The sequence below is a fragment of the Melopsittacus undulatus genome, chromosome 4 (genome assembly GCF_012275295.1).
Source record: "Melopsittacus undulatus isolate bMelUnd1 chromosome 4, bMelUnd1.mat.Z, whole genome shotgun sequence".
Lineage (NCBI taxonomy): Eukaryota > Metazoa > Chordata > Aves > Psittaciformes > Psittaculidae > Melopsittacus > Melopsittacus undulatus.
Window position 1 is genome coordinate 71,060,834 of NC_047530.1, and position 19,160 is coordinate 71,079,993.

The window sequence follows — 19,160 nt, forward strand, 5'->3', positions numbered from 1 at the left end:
TAGCAAGTTACAACAGCAACCCAAACAACCTGCATTTGTTTTCTGTGGAATTTTAAGATGACAACCCCAGAAATCATTAAGTGCTAACATTTTGATTTGTGTCTGGACTAGTAGTTCACAGTGGTTATTGTGTAAGGGAAAAAGGCTCAGAATAAAAAAGTTTCCTAATTTAAGGCACTGCTTTACAGCAAAGAAATACAAACAATGACTATCTGCTGTTGCCCCTTGCCTTTTGGCTAAGCAATTCTATGTGCAAACAGCAATGCATTTCAGTTGTGAAGCTGAGTACGCAACGTATTTCCCCTACACACAGAAATGAGCTCACTTACATACTGGCTGCTTCAGCTGTATAAATAAAAGCTGAAATACTGCCTTATATATATTCTATAAACTAAATCCTACAGAAAGTAACCACATAAGAGTCACAGAATTTTTAAGCTCTTTATCCTTGTGGCATCCTCCTTTATTTCATCATTTTTATATAGCATTCACTGAAGATAAATTCTAAAATTCAACAAAGGAGCAGGCTGTTCATTAAAAACTTTTCTTGACAATGCGTCAGGAAAACCTTGAAGAAGATGGGCATGAAATCAGTGTATTTTCATGCACCACTTGCAATTTTGTGACTAAGTATCTTGGGACACTGCATGCAATTTACTTGTGCAACTATTGCTCTAAAGCAAGTCAATGCAATTAAAGAATCCAGCCTCAGCTCCATGATGTTACCACGTTGCTAACAAACCTGAAATCCAGCTGGTTGGTGATGCTTCAGAGCTAGCAGTGATTTAAGGACGGAGCTGTCCTTCTGCTTTGACAGATTTGCCCACAGCATTAGCCCTTAGGGAGTATGAGCAGAGAGCTCACGAGTTGCCTTTGAGGAAACAGACATCCTCACAAAGCACAAAGACAACTTCATGCTGAATATTACTGGAGTATGAGAAAAATCATGTAGAGAAACAGCAGCTACAACATAGCCATTTGCCTTCTCTCCTTTGTGAACAGGTTTGAAACTGCCTAGTACAACTATGATCAAGGAGCAGCTAGAGATGAGAAAAGACATTCTCATAACTGCTGACAGGTAAGCTTATTTGAGCTTCAGCATAAGTATTTAAAGATGAAAGAGCACAACGAGGATACTGAAAGACAACTGACAGCTTGAGGAATACACACCAGTTTTCAAATAATTTCTGTAATGTAGGGTAATGTTCATGATCACAGCATTCACTGGGAATTAGATCATCCATTGAGCAGCAGGTTTGCTAGATCAACTGTCTGGGGACTTTAAACAGGATCAGCAAAATCTGTAGAGCATTGCAAAACTGGAGTCAGTGCCTTTGCATTCATGGTATTCAGCTGCCTTCCCAAAGGAACTTCACAAAAGACTAAAACATGGGGGGGAGGAAAGTAGGGGAGGGGAAAACAACACAAGAACAAACTGAGAAGTTGTGAATGCTCCATTCTTGGCGGTGTTAAAGGCCAGGTTGGACAGAGCCTTGGGTGACATGGTTTAGTGTGAGGTGTTCCTGCCCATGGCAGGGGCGTGGAACTGGATGAGCTTGAGCTCCTTTCCAACCCTAACTATTCTATGATTCTATGATATAGTTTCAGGACTCAGGGAAGTTGCATGTTGTCCATGTTGACTGCTATGCCCAGACCTGTCTAGTCTATCTCTGCCTTACCTACAGTGCACCATTTTGCATCTGCTGCTGGCTTCATTTAAATGCTTTTTTAAAATGTATTTTTAAATGCTGCAGGATTATTATTTTTGGAGCACGCAGTTTGACAAACCAGTACTATGGCAAGGTAGTTATGCTGTCAGATGTACACCATTTAAGTCTTTGGCAGGGGCAGACACAAGTAGCTGCATTGGGCTGAGGAGGGTAGCAGTTATTTTGCTCAGTGACAGCATTTATGAAGCATCCAAAGCAACCACAAAAGCACAGCTAAAATATCCTAATAATAAAACCAACACTTGTGCAAAGTGCATTCCTTACCTTTTCTGCCTCTTGCCTTTCACAGATGTGGCAGGGAGCTCCCAAGGCTGTGTTTACACCAGCTTTCCAAGAAACTATTAGTAAATCTTGAGGAATTTAGTGATGCGTCAGTGCCTGGAGATGGCTGCAATGGAGCTCCACAATGCACAGAAGTGCAAAGAGGAACATAAAAGTAGGAGCCTGCTCTAGACAAAATGATATTTAAGTCTGCCTAGATGTAGCTTGGATGGGCACATGATGTGAACAGCTGGGAGAGTCACAGAGTATTTCAGTGACAGAGCAGACATCCTCCATTAGAACTACAAAATCGCTCAACGTTTTAATATCAAATAATCTATCCAACATTTGCTACACATTTACCACCATGGAGCAAAATACATTAGATATAACATTTTGTCTTCCTAGTTAGTACTACCTGTCAAAACAGTAGCTGACAGCATTTCAGCTCTTCACTGGAAATGGAGACAGCAGAGGGAAGGGGAGCACAGGCGGGGGCTAGGAATTAAAAAAATTAAAAACCCCACCAAAACAACAACTTTTTGTTTTAACACATCTTGAAAACAAATCTATGAGAACAAAGACAAACATTTAACAAATTAACGGAAACAAAGCATAAAATCCCAGTAACTGTATCATCTGTGGAATAATGAAACTGCAAAACCATGGAGTAATTTAAAATAACTATGTCTGTCATTCAAATAATGAACGAACTAGTCAATACTTATCCAATAAAGAGAAAGCTATTTAATAGGGTCTAACATAGGAACAGAGCCTGTTGGATCCATGTAATGATGCTGAGAGAAAAGAGCCCATTAATAACGCAGCTTCCCAAAAGCCAAGCAAAACAGAAGTATGGCAATCAGCCACTACATCTCCTGGATCTAAGGGGCTGCCCAGATTCATTAAATCCTTCAGCACAGTGAATACAGGTTTGCTGAATGCAAAGAAACCAGACATAAACTAGAAAGCAAAACAAGATTATAGATCAGCAAGACGGCATTCCCATGTGAATTAATCCAAATAAGCAAGACATTTTGAACTACCTCCAGCATGACTTCAGCATGAAGTAGCATGTGCGCTTCAGCATAATAGCTTATCTTTCAACTGCGTGCTAAGAGCTACAGGAACAGTCACACACAGTAGCCCCAGAGTTTCAGATCAGCTACACAGCCTCCAAAGGAAGTGAAAAGAGTTTCATAAGAGCTGTGCTGTATTTCAAAGCAGAAACTGCCTTTCAGATAAACAGTAGAGGTTTCTACATGCAGTTTTCAAGCAGTTGAACCCTAAGTAGATTACACAGACTGTTTCAGTACTTGCTAGGTGCCCTGTCCTATCCCCAGGCCTCTCAGGTAGATGTGACCAAAGGCCAATGGAATCCCATGTACGTTAGTAAGAATTACGCCTAAACAAAAAGGAGCACAAGCAAACGAGATGCAAAGGAAGACAAAAAAAAACCCCTTTTCTGCTTGAACACATGTGAGAATTGGTGAGCACACCCTTACAGGAAATCCTGTTACTTGGGTCTGTAAATTATGAATGAATCTCAAAGTCAGAGCCTCAGGAAAAAGGTCATTTTCTGATTCAGTTAACAAATCTAGACATGCTTGTTCTGGCTGCGGTACCATTAATTTTACTCACAGTAGCTGGTATGGGGCTATGGTTTGGATTTGTGTTGCGAACAGTCTTCATAACAGAGGGATGTTTTCCTTTTTGCTGAGCAGTGCTTACACAGAGTTAAGGCCTCTTCTGCCTCTCACCCCACCGGCAAATAGGCTGGGGGTGTACAAGAAGCTGGGAGGAGAGACAGCTAGGACAGCTGACTCCAATTGACCAAAAGGATATTCCACACATTATGGAGTCATACTCACTATATAAAGCTGGGGGGAAGAAGTAGGAGGGGAGGGGAAGGGGGGGAGGCAAGTTTGTAGTCATGGCATTTGTCTTCCCAAGTAACAGTTACACACAATGAAGCCCTACTGTCCTGGACATGGCTGAAAACCTGCCTGCCCACGGGAAGTGGTGAAGAAATTCCTTGGTTTGCTTTTCTTGTGTGAACAGCTTTTGCTTTCCCTGTAAAACGTCTTCGTCTCAATCCATGAGTTCTCTCATTTTTACCCATCTGGTTCTCTCCCCCATCCCAACACAGGGAGAGTGAGCAAGCGGCTGCATGGGGCTTAGCTGCTGGCTGGGGTTAAACCATGACACTGGAAAAGGAAGATTTTCTCCTTGGATTAAGGATTAATCAGCAGCATGTATGGCCTGTTTTCATTAACTATGTTGTTTCCTGCTAGCACATCCTTTGCCTTTTCCAAGAAACAGCTAGTGTCTAATGGCAAATGCATTAAGAGACAAGAGTGAAACTATCAGCAACTACCTGCTTACAAAGAACCAGCCAAGCTATTTAATAAGCAGTAACAGCTAGGGAACCTACCGAAGTTGAATTTGATCGATCCGAACAAACTGAGCACAGGAAATATACAATATCTGCTCCAAAACTCAGTGTGGGGTAAGCACCCAAGATGTTACACCACTGCTTCTCTACTTGGACTACTCACTCCTCTCTTGGTGTAACACTGACATGGGAGGAGGCAGCAGCAGCACATCAGACCACAGCCAGGAATCAGGCACTACCAGGGGACTGCACATGTTCACACTTCATCCTCCTCACTTTTAAAACATGACCTACAGACTTTGTGTTTTTACCAAAACCAACCATGCAGATTCTGCAACATCCCCTTGACATTCCCACTTCTATGGAATAGTTTTGATGCATGCAGCTCAGGTACATCTGGAAAAAGTTGGGGGTGGAGGGTGTTAGTAAGGGAGTCAAACAGGAACTGAGAAGGATTACCCACTTTTTTGGAGAGCAAGGATAAAACCATCAGCAGGTTGGCCAGGTGGTGCTGTAAAAGGTGTTGCCTGTTGCTTACAGAAGGTGAATAAAAGCAGTGCTGACACAGCAGATTTCAGGCTTTAGCCTGCCATGTCACCTCTTTCCTCATTAGCAACTTCAAGCACAAGCTTTCCTAGCAGCAAAGGTATTACTTAAAAAGTCAATGTCCCAAGGAACTTATGTCCTACAAAGGATACAGTAAAACTCTAAATCCACATTCAGTTACATACGTGATTACTACATTTCCCCAAAGTTACTTCTACAAGACAACACCCAGAAACTAGTCACTGCATTTAATGGAGATTATCTCCTACACATTTGACATTTCACAGGGTGGTGGGGTATTTTTGTTGGGGCTTGTTCATGGGGTTTTGGAGAGGTGGGCAAGTTGATTTGTTTAAAAACCAACAAAATCACATCTGCCCTAGCTGACTGTTGCTCATTTAACTGGAAAATCTGATGGCTGAAAATCTCCATGCCTGTTAAAGTAACAAGCAGTCTGCAAGTCTGCACTGAAATTTTAATATAACCATTCCAAGTTTTGCTGGTTTAATACATATTTTTATTTCTGAACACGCAACTTAAGTAAAAATATTTTCAAAATATACAAAACAGGCTGAGGCTCTGTTCCTGTGGAGTTAAATCCGGTGGATAAAAGCATACCTGACAGTAACAAGCTTATACAAGAATCAGTAAGAGATGTAGAAATTGAGTTCCAGCCACAAACCACTGCCTTGTACTGCACTGTCTGCTTTAAATAATCACTGTTACACTGTCATTACACAGCAATCAGTGTGTTTGCTTTGCTTTCTGAGTCCAGAGAGCTGCCATGGTCAGAACCATTAAGTGCTATAAAAAAGCAACACCCAGTTTCTCCTTTAAAGACACTGAAATTTAAATTTAAAGAGAACTCAGCAAGCAGCTACATAAAAGCACACAGAGTGCCAAGCCAGAGGATGAGTATATTTATATAACAAAAGGCTTCCTGGATTATTTTAAGGCTCTAGCTCTGTAAAGCTAACAACTGAGGAAAGGGAACTTCGTTTAAAAAATAGTACTCAAACTAAAAAGAAAAAAAAGGGGGCAGCGAAGCCACTGAAAAGACAACAGTATCTTAATAGTATACTCAGATCCCTAGATCTCAGGAACAAGACGTCCACGAGATTTGTGACCCTATGAGTTTGGAGGTATGCTGCCATATACTGAGACAAGTACACAAAAAAAACAGAGAGGTGTTACGTACCAAAGCACCTGCAAGTAGTATATTTACATAAATTACAAAGTATGCCACACACCCTAGGGTATTTGGTTTGAATCTTGTTCCATGGAGCAAAGCAGCCTTGTACCTCTTTGCACTGTACACATTGATGCTCAACCCCTATTAAACCTGCATTAAACTTTAATTAATAGATTACTACATTATTCATCATGTTTGTGTACTGGATCCAGGGAAAACAAAAGTTGAATCAATACAGTGACATGAGCTTGTGGTGTCTGGTAAAAGTGTCTTCCACTCTTAATATAGTTGTAAAAGCATACAGAAAGTAGAATTTTTTCATGACTGATTGTGCTGGGTTTGGCTGGAGTAGTTATTATTCATCGTAGCTGGAATGGGGCTATGGTTTGGATTTGTGCTGCAAACAGTGTTTATAACAGAGGAATATCTTCCTTTTCACTGAGCAGTGCTTACACAGAAAAAAACCCAACTTCTGCCTCTCACCCCACCTCGAGTAGGCTGAGGATGCACAAAGAGTTGGGAGGGACACAGCTAGGACAGTGACCTCAACTGACCAAAGGGATATTCCATGCATTATGGAGTTATGCTCAGTATATAAAGCTGGGGGAAAAAGGAGGGGGTGGGGGAAGTCTGTAGTGATGGCATTTGTCTTCCCAAGTAACGGTTGCACTTGGAGTCTTGCTGTCCTGAGCATGGCTGAACACCTGCCTGCCCATGGGAAGTGGAGAAGGAATTCCTTGGTTTGCTTTTCTTACATATATGGTTTTTGCTTCCCCTATTTAACTGTCTTTACCTCAACCCACAAGTTCTCTCACTTTTACCCTTCTGATTCTCTCCCCCATCCCAACATGGGGAGAGTAAGTGAGCAGCTGCATGGGGCTCAGCTGGCAGCTGGGGTTAACCTGTGATACAAGCTAAATACTACAATTTGTCCAGAACAACTATCACATAGATGCCAGCTTTCAGAAAGCAGCAACTGCAGAAAGCCAATCATAGCAATTTACCTTACATGGGACACAAAATAAATAAATAAATTAAATAGTTCCCTAATTTTCAGCAGCACTGTTGCTTAGTCATGGCATTTTTCCTCATTTTTAGTCACTGATGGTATTTCTTAAGAGTATCTGCAGAAGCACTACAAAACAACTGTACAACACGAAATTTAGAGGCACGCAGTACTGTGATATCTATAGGGCAGGGGCTAAAACCAACTTTCCAAAAACAAATTTGCCTGAGGCACCTGCAAAAAGAATGACAACTGCATTAGAAGAATGACAACTGAAACCTGCTCTTCTGGTCTGCCCCTTTTCCCAGCCTCTCAGAACAGCCAGCTCAGTCTCACTAATATTCAAGAATACTTTGAGAAAAAGGCAGCAGCTTCCCCAGCTGGGACAGGAAGGCCTTGGTTTGTTCAGTGTCAAGCAGGTTACAAATAAGTAACAGTTTCAAACACACACCCTTTCCCAGAATCTGTGTCCAACAGTTCCATTTTTATTCTCTGATTCTTACGACACCCCTCTATCTCCTACATCAGTCATGAAGCTTTCAAAGCACAGATCAAACCAAACAAGACCAGGAAAATCTCCCACAATGTCTTTCAGCAAATCCTTGCAGTTTCAAATGATTATTGAAAGACAAAAGCATAACTACAAGCAGAAAGAAAGGGCATATGCCCCCTTTATTTTCTCTTTGCAGGTCATTCTCTTCATCTAATGCAGAACTGGGAACACAAACCAGGTATTCCAGCTGCCAGACTGGTTGTCTACCCAACATATCACCCTAGCTTCTACAGCCAGAAGGGCAAAGATTTCCTAAGAAATAAGGGGCTGGGAGCATCTACACACAAACTGCATCTTCCTTCCCTTAATTGTCCTTATCTGGAAGAAGAACTCTGGTCTAGGGTACCACAGACCAGAAGTCGTCTATTCACAACATCACGGGAATCTCACTGTTTCACTCTTGAAAGCCATACCCAGTTCCAGCAATACACAGAACACCTTTTCTTTAACAAAAAGAGCAATCAAGCAAAACAATTCTTGAGACACACATTGCACTGGAAACATAAACTAAAGAAATAAATCTCAGTGTTTTCTTTGAAGTGAGCTGGCCCTGAACCCAGGCCCCTAATCAAGCATCACACAAGACAATAGGTTTTGCTGACAAATAAATTGCAGGGGCAGCAGAAGAGGAAGGCTGAAAGCCTTTTCTGCTATTCTTCAAGATAATCAACATCATTTACAAGAGAGAGGAAGCACCTGCACCAAAGCAAAAACAAAGAGTAAAAAAATCAAAATCTATTTGACCAAGATCCCCAAGTGTCAGCACCCAGGTAACAGGCTTCTCTTTATCCCTGTTACTCAGCTTTCGCACAGCCAAACGTTAGAACTGGCAGCAGAAGAAAATCACAGAGCCCTGTGGCTAGGAAGCAAATACAGTCTTCACCCAACCTTTCAAGGAAGACAAAACCGGGGGGAAATTTGAAAGAGAACCAGCCACCTTTAGCAAGGCTGTTTAAATTAACTTTTGGGAAAAAGAAAACCAGATGGTCTCCCTACTCCATTCACATTAGTTAGAAAACAGTGATTCATACACTTGCATTCATACTAGTTGGGGGGTGGGGTAGGAAATCAAATTCTGCTTGCTGAAGCAAAACCGAATCCAAATAACTGACTGCCGGGAAGCAAGCAGCCTTCATAATTGCAATTCTGCTTTCCTGGACTCCTTTTTAGCTATGTTTAGGATTATTTGGAAATTCTTGCCTCATCCTCTAGATTAGTCCACCACAGCGCTTCAAGGAGGGTGCCATGAGGCACCCCCTGCTCCAAATACCCCCCACGAGCACCCACCAGTCTAGACTCCAGTGGCCAGAAGATTCTTCTCTGCTTTTGCTGATCCAGATGAAGCCATGGCACACTGCCAGCAACAAAGCAGCTCAGTAAAAAACCTACCCTGCCCTGTTTGCTGTAGGATTGCACTAATAAGAGCTAATGTCTACAAAACATAAAACAAGTTATCCATCCCATGAACACCTACTGGCACATCTGCAGTAAGGAGGAAGGCCCTGGTTCCATAAGTAACTATGCTGTTATCTCCTAACAACATCCACCCTCCCAAACATATCATACTCCCTCTGCTCACAAGCACTCGCTCATCTTGCAAAGTTTTATGAAGTACAAGAAACCACCCATCTGCTGAGAGCAGCATCAGCATGAACAGTAAGAAAGCCAGCCTGGTGTCTCCCTCTCTGCATCCAGAGGGAAAGCTCCAAATTCTGCATACCCGCTCTTCTAGGAAAGATGGTGTCCTCTGTCATTCCCACCCACTCCACCCTGATCCAAGAGATAGTAAAGCATAAACTGGTACTCAAACACACTTGTTAGTGTGAGGTGTCCCTGCCCATGGCAGGGGGATTGGAAGTAGATGATCTTAAGGTCCTTTCCAACCCTAACTATTCTATGGTTCTATGATTTTTGATGAGCAAGTCATGAATCAGCATGTGCTGCTGAACACTACAAGCACTCCCAAGATGTTTGACACTAGCTGTAGACTCTTACTCTCCTGTATAAAGCCATACAGACCCTTTAAGGACACCCCTTCTGCCACATACAGAATTATTTCTGAGTGAGTTAGAAAAAAGTTACACTGACAGCAGAACTGTATGGCAAGGTTTGATAAGAGCTCCTTCCTATCTTTCCTGTGGCACACATAGGGTTTCATTATTTTATAAAAACACATTTTTTATATACTTCTCAGAAAATAAAAGACCCATCTTACCTAAACATATTAGCCTGTGTGCCAAACTCCTCCACCCTCTGCTCCTTCCAACAGGGTAAGGCCCTTCTGTTCACACAGCAGTGGCTTCTGCCCTGCTGGGGAACAGACAGCCAAGCTCAGAGCCCAGGTTCCTTAAACTGCATGTTAGTAACTTTATGGAAGTAGTTCAGTTTCTGGCGTTGCTAAGAGATACCAAACCATAAAAGCACAAGAGAAGCTCACTTCTATTTTAGCATGTAACGTGACAACACTCAGCTCTGTCAGGTTTAAGAATCTGAATGTACAAAAGTCCATGGGACCTGATGAAATCTATCCACGGGTCCTGAAGGAGCTGGCGAATGAAGTTGCTAAGCCACTGGCCATCATATCTGAAATATCATGGCAGTCAGGTGAAGCTCCCAACTACTGGAAAAAGGGAAATATAACCCTCCTTTTCAAGAAGGGGAAAATGGATGACCCAAGGAACTATAGACCAGTCAGTCTCACCTCTGTGCCTGGCAAAATCCTGGAGCACATTCTCCTGGAAAGCATGCTAGGGCACATGAAAAACAACAAGGTGCTTGGTGACAGCCAACATGGCTTCACTAAGGGGAAATCCTGCCTGACTGATCTGGTAGCCTTCTATGATGGGGCTATGGAACTGATGGACAGGGGTGGAGCAGCTGATGTCATCCAGCAAAGCATTCAACACTGTCCCACATCACGTCCTTGTCTCTAAATTGGAGAGACATCAATTTGATGAGGGACCACTCAGTGGATAAAGAACTGGATGGATGGGTGTATGCAAAGAGTTGTGGCCAACGGCTCGACGTCCAGCTGGAGACCAGTAACAAGTGGTGTCCCTCAGGGATCAGTGTTGGGACTGGTCTTGTTCAACATCTTTGTCTGTGACATGGACCGTGGGATTGAGGGCACCCTCAGCAAGTTTGCCGAAGACACCAAGCTGTGTGGTTTGGTTGATAATGCTGGAGGGAAGGAATGCCATCCACAGGGACCTTGACACACTTGTGAGGTGGGCTGATGCCAACCTCATGAAGTTTAACCATGACAAGTGCAAGGTCCCACATCTGGGTGGGAGCAATCCCAGGCACAGCTACAGGTTGGGCAAAGAAGAGATTCAGAGCAGCCCTGTGGAGAAGGACCTGGGGGTGTTGGTCAATGAGAAAATGAACATGAGCCGGCTTCAGTGTGTGCTTACAGCCCAGAAAGCCAACTGTATCCTGGGCTGCATCAAAAGGAACATGACCAGCAGGTGGAAGGAGGTGATCCTGCCCCTCTACTCTGCTCTCGTGAGACCTCACCTGGAGTATTGTGTGCAGTTCTGGTGTCCTCAACATAAAAAGGACATGGAACTGTTAGAACAAGTCCAGAGAAGGTCCACGAGGATGATCAGGGGACTGGAGCATCTGCTGTATGAAGAGAGGTTGAGAAAGTTGGGGCTGTTCAGCCTGGAGAAGAGAAGGCTGCATGGAGACCTCATAGCAGCCTTCAGTATCTGAAGGGGACCTACAAGGATGCTGGTGAGGGACTCTTTGCTACTGACTGTACTGACAGGACGAAGGGTAATGGTTAAAACTTTAACAGGGGAAATTGAGATTGGACATAAGGAAGAAATCCTTTACTGTAAGGGTGGTGAGGTACTGAAATGGGCTGTCCAGGGAAGCTGTGAATGCTTCATCCATGGCAGTGTTCAAGGCCAGGTTGGACAGAGCCTTGGGTAACATGGTTTAGTGTGAGGTGTCCCTGCCCATGACAGTGGGGTTGGAACTAGATGATCTTACAGTCATTTCCAACCCTAACTATTCTATGATTCTATGTCTGTAATACCACTTGCTCTGACATCTGCTGTGTTTCGTTAATATGGAAGCAATTGTGATGGTTTTGATGCCATTAAAATTAACGTCTGCCGATCTTGTTCTCCCTATCACAAGATGGCTAAGAATCAGCAGTCATTGTTAATAGCACCCAAACACCCTCTACTGCATTGCTAGCTAACTCAGAATATATGCACCATTTTATAACATGTCATCTAATAAACTGTAACCAGCAAAGCCTCAAACTTAGGACAGGCTTAGAGAAGAAGCTGCATCTCTGGTGAACGCATTTAAATAAATTACAGCTTGAAGAAATTCACAGGATTTCCAGAAAGAGCACATTCCTTTTATTAATATTTAAGTGTTTTCCAGGTGAATGCTAACATCCTTGTCATCCCTGAAGTATTAAAAGCTAACCAACCATATGCACAATTTAGGAGAATATATATCCCCATCTAAGTGCAACTTTGAGACTTTACAGAAGTAAAAATGTCTTGTCTGTCCATCAGCTGTGCCTGCAAAGCATAGATATGAAGCTGTTGAGGATTCTCCTCTACCTCTTTTCCCTTCTGCTTAACACATATATACAAGCGGCACTGCTGCAAAACGAGCAAATGTAGGCTGCTGTCTTACTTTCTTATCCAATATAAACAGCGAGGATCAGAAATGTCTACAAAGTCTGGGTTAACCAGCTACCAAACGTGGCACCTCAATGATTACAGCAGCATTTTCATTTTACACCTTAGCACAGGAAGGCAGGCACATATCACTAGCACGCTTGCTTCTCATTTGCCAGACACACCAAAGTACTTCTTAAAATACACTGGAGAAATTCAGCTTAAATAGATCACTTGCATGAGCTGGCCAACACAGTACACTTGTGGATTAAAGAAGCCAAATTAATCGATTAAAAGACAACATAAAGGATTTTGAGAGAACGTTTAACCAATGTCTAAGATGTCATTTTAATCCTCCTCACAGTTAATTCATTGAACATAGGAAGCCAGTAAAATTTGTGATGCAGTTCTCACATAGAAAACCTCTCCAAAGCATGCTAATCATGAACTATTTTGCAAATTGCTTCTAATCTACAGTTGTTTGCCTGTACACACTTCCTGAAGAGACAATAAAATCATGCAGCAAAAAGGCTGACCTCACTCCCAGTGAAAGGGTATTTAAGAAAAGAACAATGCTAATTTATGTAGAACTGCAGTAGGGAACCATTACCCAAATACTTCACTCTCCCACCCCAACTTTTGCTGTTGTATTTTAGAATAACTTCCATTTCACATTTTTTGTCTTTAACTGTAAAAAAGCATAATATTTTTAGATTCCATTTCTACTTGAGGAAGATTTAGAGATAATTCCCCTCTCCCAGGCACACCACATTCCTAATGAAGGAGACAGCCCATTTCTTGTATGGAAAGACAGTAGCCAAATGGCTAGCATGCTTGCAAACTCATTCCTAGTGTCCCAAAGACCTGAGAAAACTATCATCACTGCTGACAGCAACATAATTGTTAATTAGCAAGATTTATTCATGAGATTACCTTAGTGAGTTCTTCCAACATGTCATTGACTGAATAAGGCTCTGTGAACAAAACAGAGGGGAAGATGCTCAGACTTCAGTGACAAACTAACAAAACTGTTTGCAGCAAGCATGCCTTCCTCACTATTAAAATTTGCACTTCTAGCACATAAGTACATAACTGTGATCAGTCTCACATTTAAGACACCTGTGTACTTTCTGCACTAGACTGTACAACATCAGCTTTGACTTTCATTTTATGGTGTAAATAGGGTAAAGTATAATTATTAGAAGGGAGGGAGGGGGAGACTGCATGAGCACTAGTAAAGATGACAACTTTTGAGTTCTCTTACTAAATAACTACAGGAGAGACAGGATATAACAAAGAAGGAAAGCCACTTCCAGTAAGAAACAACCAGATCCAAACCCCCCCTTGCCTGTTGCCTGTATTTTTAGGTCATGTCACTGGAGGCCTAACACATGACTATACAACAAACAGCAATCCCGTTAAAAGGAAACTGTCTCTTCCCGTTTCTAAACTAGTAATTCCCCTCCCTCAGACCTCCTCCCCACCTTGCAGTTCAGCCTTCCAAAAAACACCTCACAGGACACACTCCTCTCCACAAATCTGACCCCAACATTGCCGAGTCCCTTTACCACTTAGGGTCCCAGCTTCCCAGAGGCACTTGGAATCTTTACAATAGATGAACACTAAGACACTGTTAAGTAACTTGGTAGATACCAACATTTTCAACTGTCCCTGCAGGGTGAGATGCTAAAAATTTCCAATAATCACCAGAAAATAATTTGAAGATTGATAGCTGAGATAAGTTAACCCTAAACCAAACAAGCTATTACTAGGTTAGAAAACATTAATACAATGAAACACACTGCAACTAACTCATAGTTAAGTAATTTTCAGGATATCAGCAGCAGCTAGATCTATCTATGTAATTTCCCCTGGTTATAAAAACCCTTGGTCTGGCTATTTAGACAGGTAATACTTTCTGAATCATTATTTGGAAGGAAGTTTCCACTATTACATACAGCTCCCACTAGCAGTCCACTTAGTGCACATACACATATGTATCTCTTACGAGGACTTTCTCGAAAGCCTCAGCTGTCATCATAATCTCAAGACATACTGTTATAACATTTTTCTGAATGCAATGCTGTCTGCTGCAATATTTGCTTCTGAAACACATGTTCCTTGTTTACTGGCAAATCCACCAAGGACTGCCTCAACCTGTAATCAGCAAACCTAGTCATAAAAGATCACATGCCTCTTCCCGAAAAGCAATGAGAAAATGACAAGCCTTCCCTTCAGCTGGTGACCTTTCGTACCATACCTTGTGAGCTCATTATGCAAACATGTCATTGATAAGCAATGCAGGGTACAAACCGTAATACAGAACTCACTGCCAGTCTTGCAACAGACAGCAACACAAGCAAAGCTTCCCGTCTTCTGCCAACAATAGGAAGTATCTCAAATTGCTTACTATACTGCTTAGTTTTACTGATTAAACTAGTGTTTGCCATCTCATGGATCATTTTCCATTGACTGGTAGCTATTTTGGCTTTACAGGAGCTGGACAAGAAGGGGTGAAAGCAGAGGACTCCATGACAAGCACGGTCTACATGCTTGCGCTAAGGGGATAGAGACAGAAATGGTTCACCTCGACCTGCAAGCAACATCATGTATCAGAATTCACTCTATATTTAAACACATGACTTCACACACAAAAGCCTTCCTTGTCAAGTTACCTACTGATTCGGAAACAAACCACAGCAGGTTTAAAAACTTAGCTCTTCCCATATTGCAAGTGCTTTAAAACAAGAGGCCCTTGTTAGACATATTCCACCTATCCAGGCATTTTTAAGAAGTAATAGCTGATACAAAGCTATTACGGAAAGAGGAATGCAAATAACGTTTTGATAAAAGGAGATGCACCCTTCATTGACCAGACAGTTGAGAAATTGGTTGGGGTTTTTTTCAGCTTCTAATATGTGAACAGTTACTATATGAAACCTCACTAGCTGGAATATGGTTCCTGCAGAGTAGTGGCAATGATGGCCTGGGAAGAATGGGGAAAATAAGATGTATGCTAGTATGTGTACATGCAGATCTCGAAGGACAGACAGAACGGAGAGACAAGGTCATTTACAGACTGTGCAGTCTGTAGAAATTAAGGCCAATAAGCAGAGAACAAAACCAGATCTGTTGTGTTTTTCTCAGCTCTGGCAGGGTTAAGAGCATTAGTTCAGATTTGCTTCTGAAACTCAATACTCAGCTGGTGACTCAAAGTCTCCTTTGTGCCCAGCATCAAAGGCAAACAGCAGCTTACTCTGGTCTTGCAGCTCCTCCAAAGACATGTGGTGCATTGCATGGAGTGCACCGAATTCCAGAAGCTGGTGCATAGCATGGAGTTCATCAAACTCCAGAAGCAGCAGTGGATGTCAACAGTTCTCCTGGGCAAGGAGGTCAGGAGAGACTGCCTAAGACAGCTGGAAACATGCTGACAAGTTTTGTGTCCATTGCTCAAGCTTTTCAAGCAAGCTAAAACCAACCTGGAGAAAAAAAAAACCAAACAAAAACCAACAAACTAACCACCACACAAAAACCAGCCAAGCAAACAAAACAAAAAAAACCTGAACACATTCTCCACTCATCTGGCAAATGCAACTCAATGTGCCCAAGCAGCTCACCCTACGTTACCTCAGCAGTTAAAGGTATTTTGAGTACATAAAAATGTGCTGTTAGCAACAATGACATTTACAAATGATGTTTCTTTAAACCTTTTTAAGCTCTTAAAATATCATTTAGTACTTTGTATGTGAGTCTCTTCTACACAATTTACAAAATAATTATACAGCTCTTGGAACAACAAACTGCCACATATGCCCTCATGGGCAGCTGTCCCATGCTATTTTAACCTCCTTTTCAATTCACCTTACTGTCCAGCAAAACTCAATCAAAGAAAGGCTGTGAAATGGAAAAACAGAAGGTATCATTCCCATAACACCTCTGGGCTGAAGCCAGAATATCCAAGATCAGTGACCACCTTCCACAGAGATTCCCTTCAGTGTTGTCATCACACAAGTAAAAGCTTGGCATTTGCCCCCATTATTACAACTCTGAAATTCAGTCACCCCAGGCTTCAGGGTTTTTATGTTAATGCCATCCCCATGCAACAAAAAAGAAAAATCAAAGCTGCTCTGCTCCATAAGTTGAACAAACACGTAAGAGCAGCTGAACAGCAGGCCTGGTGTCTGACAAGGCTCTGTCTGAGACTTTGACTACATTCAGCTCCAGGAGTTTCTTAAAACTGTATTGAGGTTTAAGGGGATGAATGCTTGGGAAATCTCTCATCCAAATACTTCTTCAGCTTCCTCACCCCCCCACACCAACTCACTTGATCCCTGCTAAATTTTGTGTCCATCACATTATCTGGCAATGAGTCCAAAAACATCCATTGCTGTGCAGAGAAGTGACTACATCCCACTTGCAGCTCCTTGGAACTCCAGTTACTGCTGCATACCTCCTCCCATGCTGAGAAGCTGGAAAGAAATTCCTGTTTCTGGCTCCCAAGCTATTTACAGATTCAAGCAGGTATGTTCACACTACTACCACCTAACTTCTAAGATGTCACAAGTGTTTTCTCCCTCAGCTCTTTCTCCTAAACAGATGTCAGGTTACAAACCAGAGATTGAAGACACTTCTCTGTAATAACATATGGGAGATGTTTTAGAAAACCTTTACTGTAAAATAACAAATACAAGAAACGTGCCTTTTCTGTGCAAAAAAAAAAATGCAAAAATAGACTTCATCTCAATAAGCTCCTTCATGATTCCTAAGATGTCATGCTAATATTTTCAAGCAGCAGAACAACTGATATTTACATTCTTTCATGAATGTAAATCATCTCTGGTAAAGCGTAAGTATCTAAATATCAAAAAAAGTTGATCACTTTGGCCTCTAATGCTGCTAGCAACATTCAACAAATGACAACAACATACTACGTATTTTCTTTAGTATTTAAACAGCCTACAGAACAAAAAGACAGAACAGCAACTCTCCCAACAGGTGACAGAGCTGACCATGGCACTGCATGAAAGACATATGATAATGCCACTGGTTAACAGTGGGACAATACACATCTGCTAGTGTCAGTGCTAAACCATACTTACTAGATACACTTTCCAATGCCTTTCTGCCATCACCTGTGGTCTGTTTTTCTGCAGTGGAACCTGATAGGGCTGGTGTCAAGCCAGCACTCTGCAAATACCATTTCTAGTTGTTCCAGTTGTTACTACACAGCAATATTCAGTGGCAATTTTGGTAAGAAAAACTACTGTGAACTGTTCTATAAATAAAAATTAATCTGGTTGCAGATGCCAGTAATATTTCATACTATAAATGGCTTGGAGTGTGATATGCTCATCAAAATTAACATTTAGATATGACACTTTGCCCCATGACATCCCAGCCCTGGCCCTCAACTATGCAGAGAGGTCCTTGCTCACACTGCAACGTTCACAATGGCTGCATTCCACACTGTGGGTAAAGGTTGCCTCTAAGTGGTTTACACAGAAGGTGAAAGGCCTTTAAAAAAAAAAATTGGCTCCAAAAAACATTAAAGAAAAACTTAAGTTTTAGCATTAGCACACTAAAAAGCTGCAACACCTGCAGTTATTGCCATAAACTTTCTTCCTTAAGGCTTTAGAGCTGTAAAAGACGATTATACTAAAGTAAAAAGCACAAACAAAAAGCAGAGTAGAATGCTCTTAACAGATGCTAAGGAGGGTCATCATAACATGGTTGAGAACAAGCAGAGGAGGAAGCAAGGGGGCCATCTCACTCTGAGTTCAGAGCAGCCCACTGCATCAGTAGGAAAAACCTGATGTTGCAACAGAGTAATATAAAACTTACGGGGTCTTTCCGACTAAGCAGGCTATGGAAAACCACTATAAAAGTAAAAGGAGTTTTCCCTGCAGCCTGGTCTGCAATTTAACTTGCAGTAGTGAAATCCAGCTGGCCAGCAGATCCCTTACACTTAAGTCTTACAATAGTCATGCCCACCTTAAAAACAAAACTGCCTAAAGCACATTAGCGAAGCTGTTATTTGAGACAAGAGGAATTAACTACACATTGGTTACCAGAAACTAAACCATAACAGTTGATAGAGAAGACTTTAATCACAATTCAGCACAACGTGCTGTACCAGGAGTACAGAACTGGAAGACAGACATATTAAGAACATTATCGTTCAAAAGAAGCAAAGAAGCATCTCCTTTTTTACTCAAAGGTCTACTTATTTAAAGACATGCTGTAGACATGCTCTCAACGTATTTGATTCCTGATCCCTGTTTTAGCAGAGCAGCAAAAGCTCAATCAGATGAGGTGTACCTTCTTGCTAAGGCCAGTACACCTAAGTTGGGGGCTAGGCAAAGGGAAAGAGGGATCAGGGGACAGTAACCACTGTACTGGTTCTGCAACAGTTATTGCTTAGTGCGTTTTTCTATACTGTCTCCTTATTTGACTTAGCAGGTTTGCCAGCCTAGAGCTCAGGTGCACACTTTCCTTGGGTTGTGGTTTTGTTGTTTGACCCTGCCAGGAAATTCCCAACCACAAGCTGGTTCTGCACCAGTTCCTCATGTCCATAAACTGCCCAGTTAACCAATGGACTTAACTCAAGCTACATTACAAATGTAGAATTAACCAAATATAACCAGGGGTGGGAAAGAGCTTTTAAGACTGTGACCTGCAGGTAAGGAAATGTTTTCCTGCTCTGTTTAATTCCTTATATGAACATTTACAGGAAAGTAACACTACATGTATTTTTATATTTAAAAACACTAGAAGATTCTAAGCTGGGGTAACAAAACAGCAAGTTACAAACAAATGTATGTGCAGAAAAAT

The 19,160-nt window shown here is 41.9% G+C and overlaps 1 protein-coding gene across 2 annotated transcripts in view; it reads right to left on the minus strand.

The window, feature by feature from the left end:
- SGMS1 (sphingomyelin synthase 1) overlaps positions 1 to 19,160 on the minus strand; it is a 103,609-nt gene that overhangs the window by 66,648 nt on the left and 17,801 nt on the right. The window contains exon 2 of one of the 2 annotated variants that reach the window (XM_031053319.2): positions 13,263 to 13,303. The exons of the other annotated variant lie outside the window; for it this stretch is intronic. The gene's annotated coding sequence lies outside the window, so the exon portion shown is untranslated. The remainder of the gene's footprint in view (positions 1 to 13,262; positions 13,304 to 19,160) is intronic. 2 annotated transcript variants of the gene reach the window in all.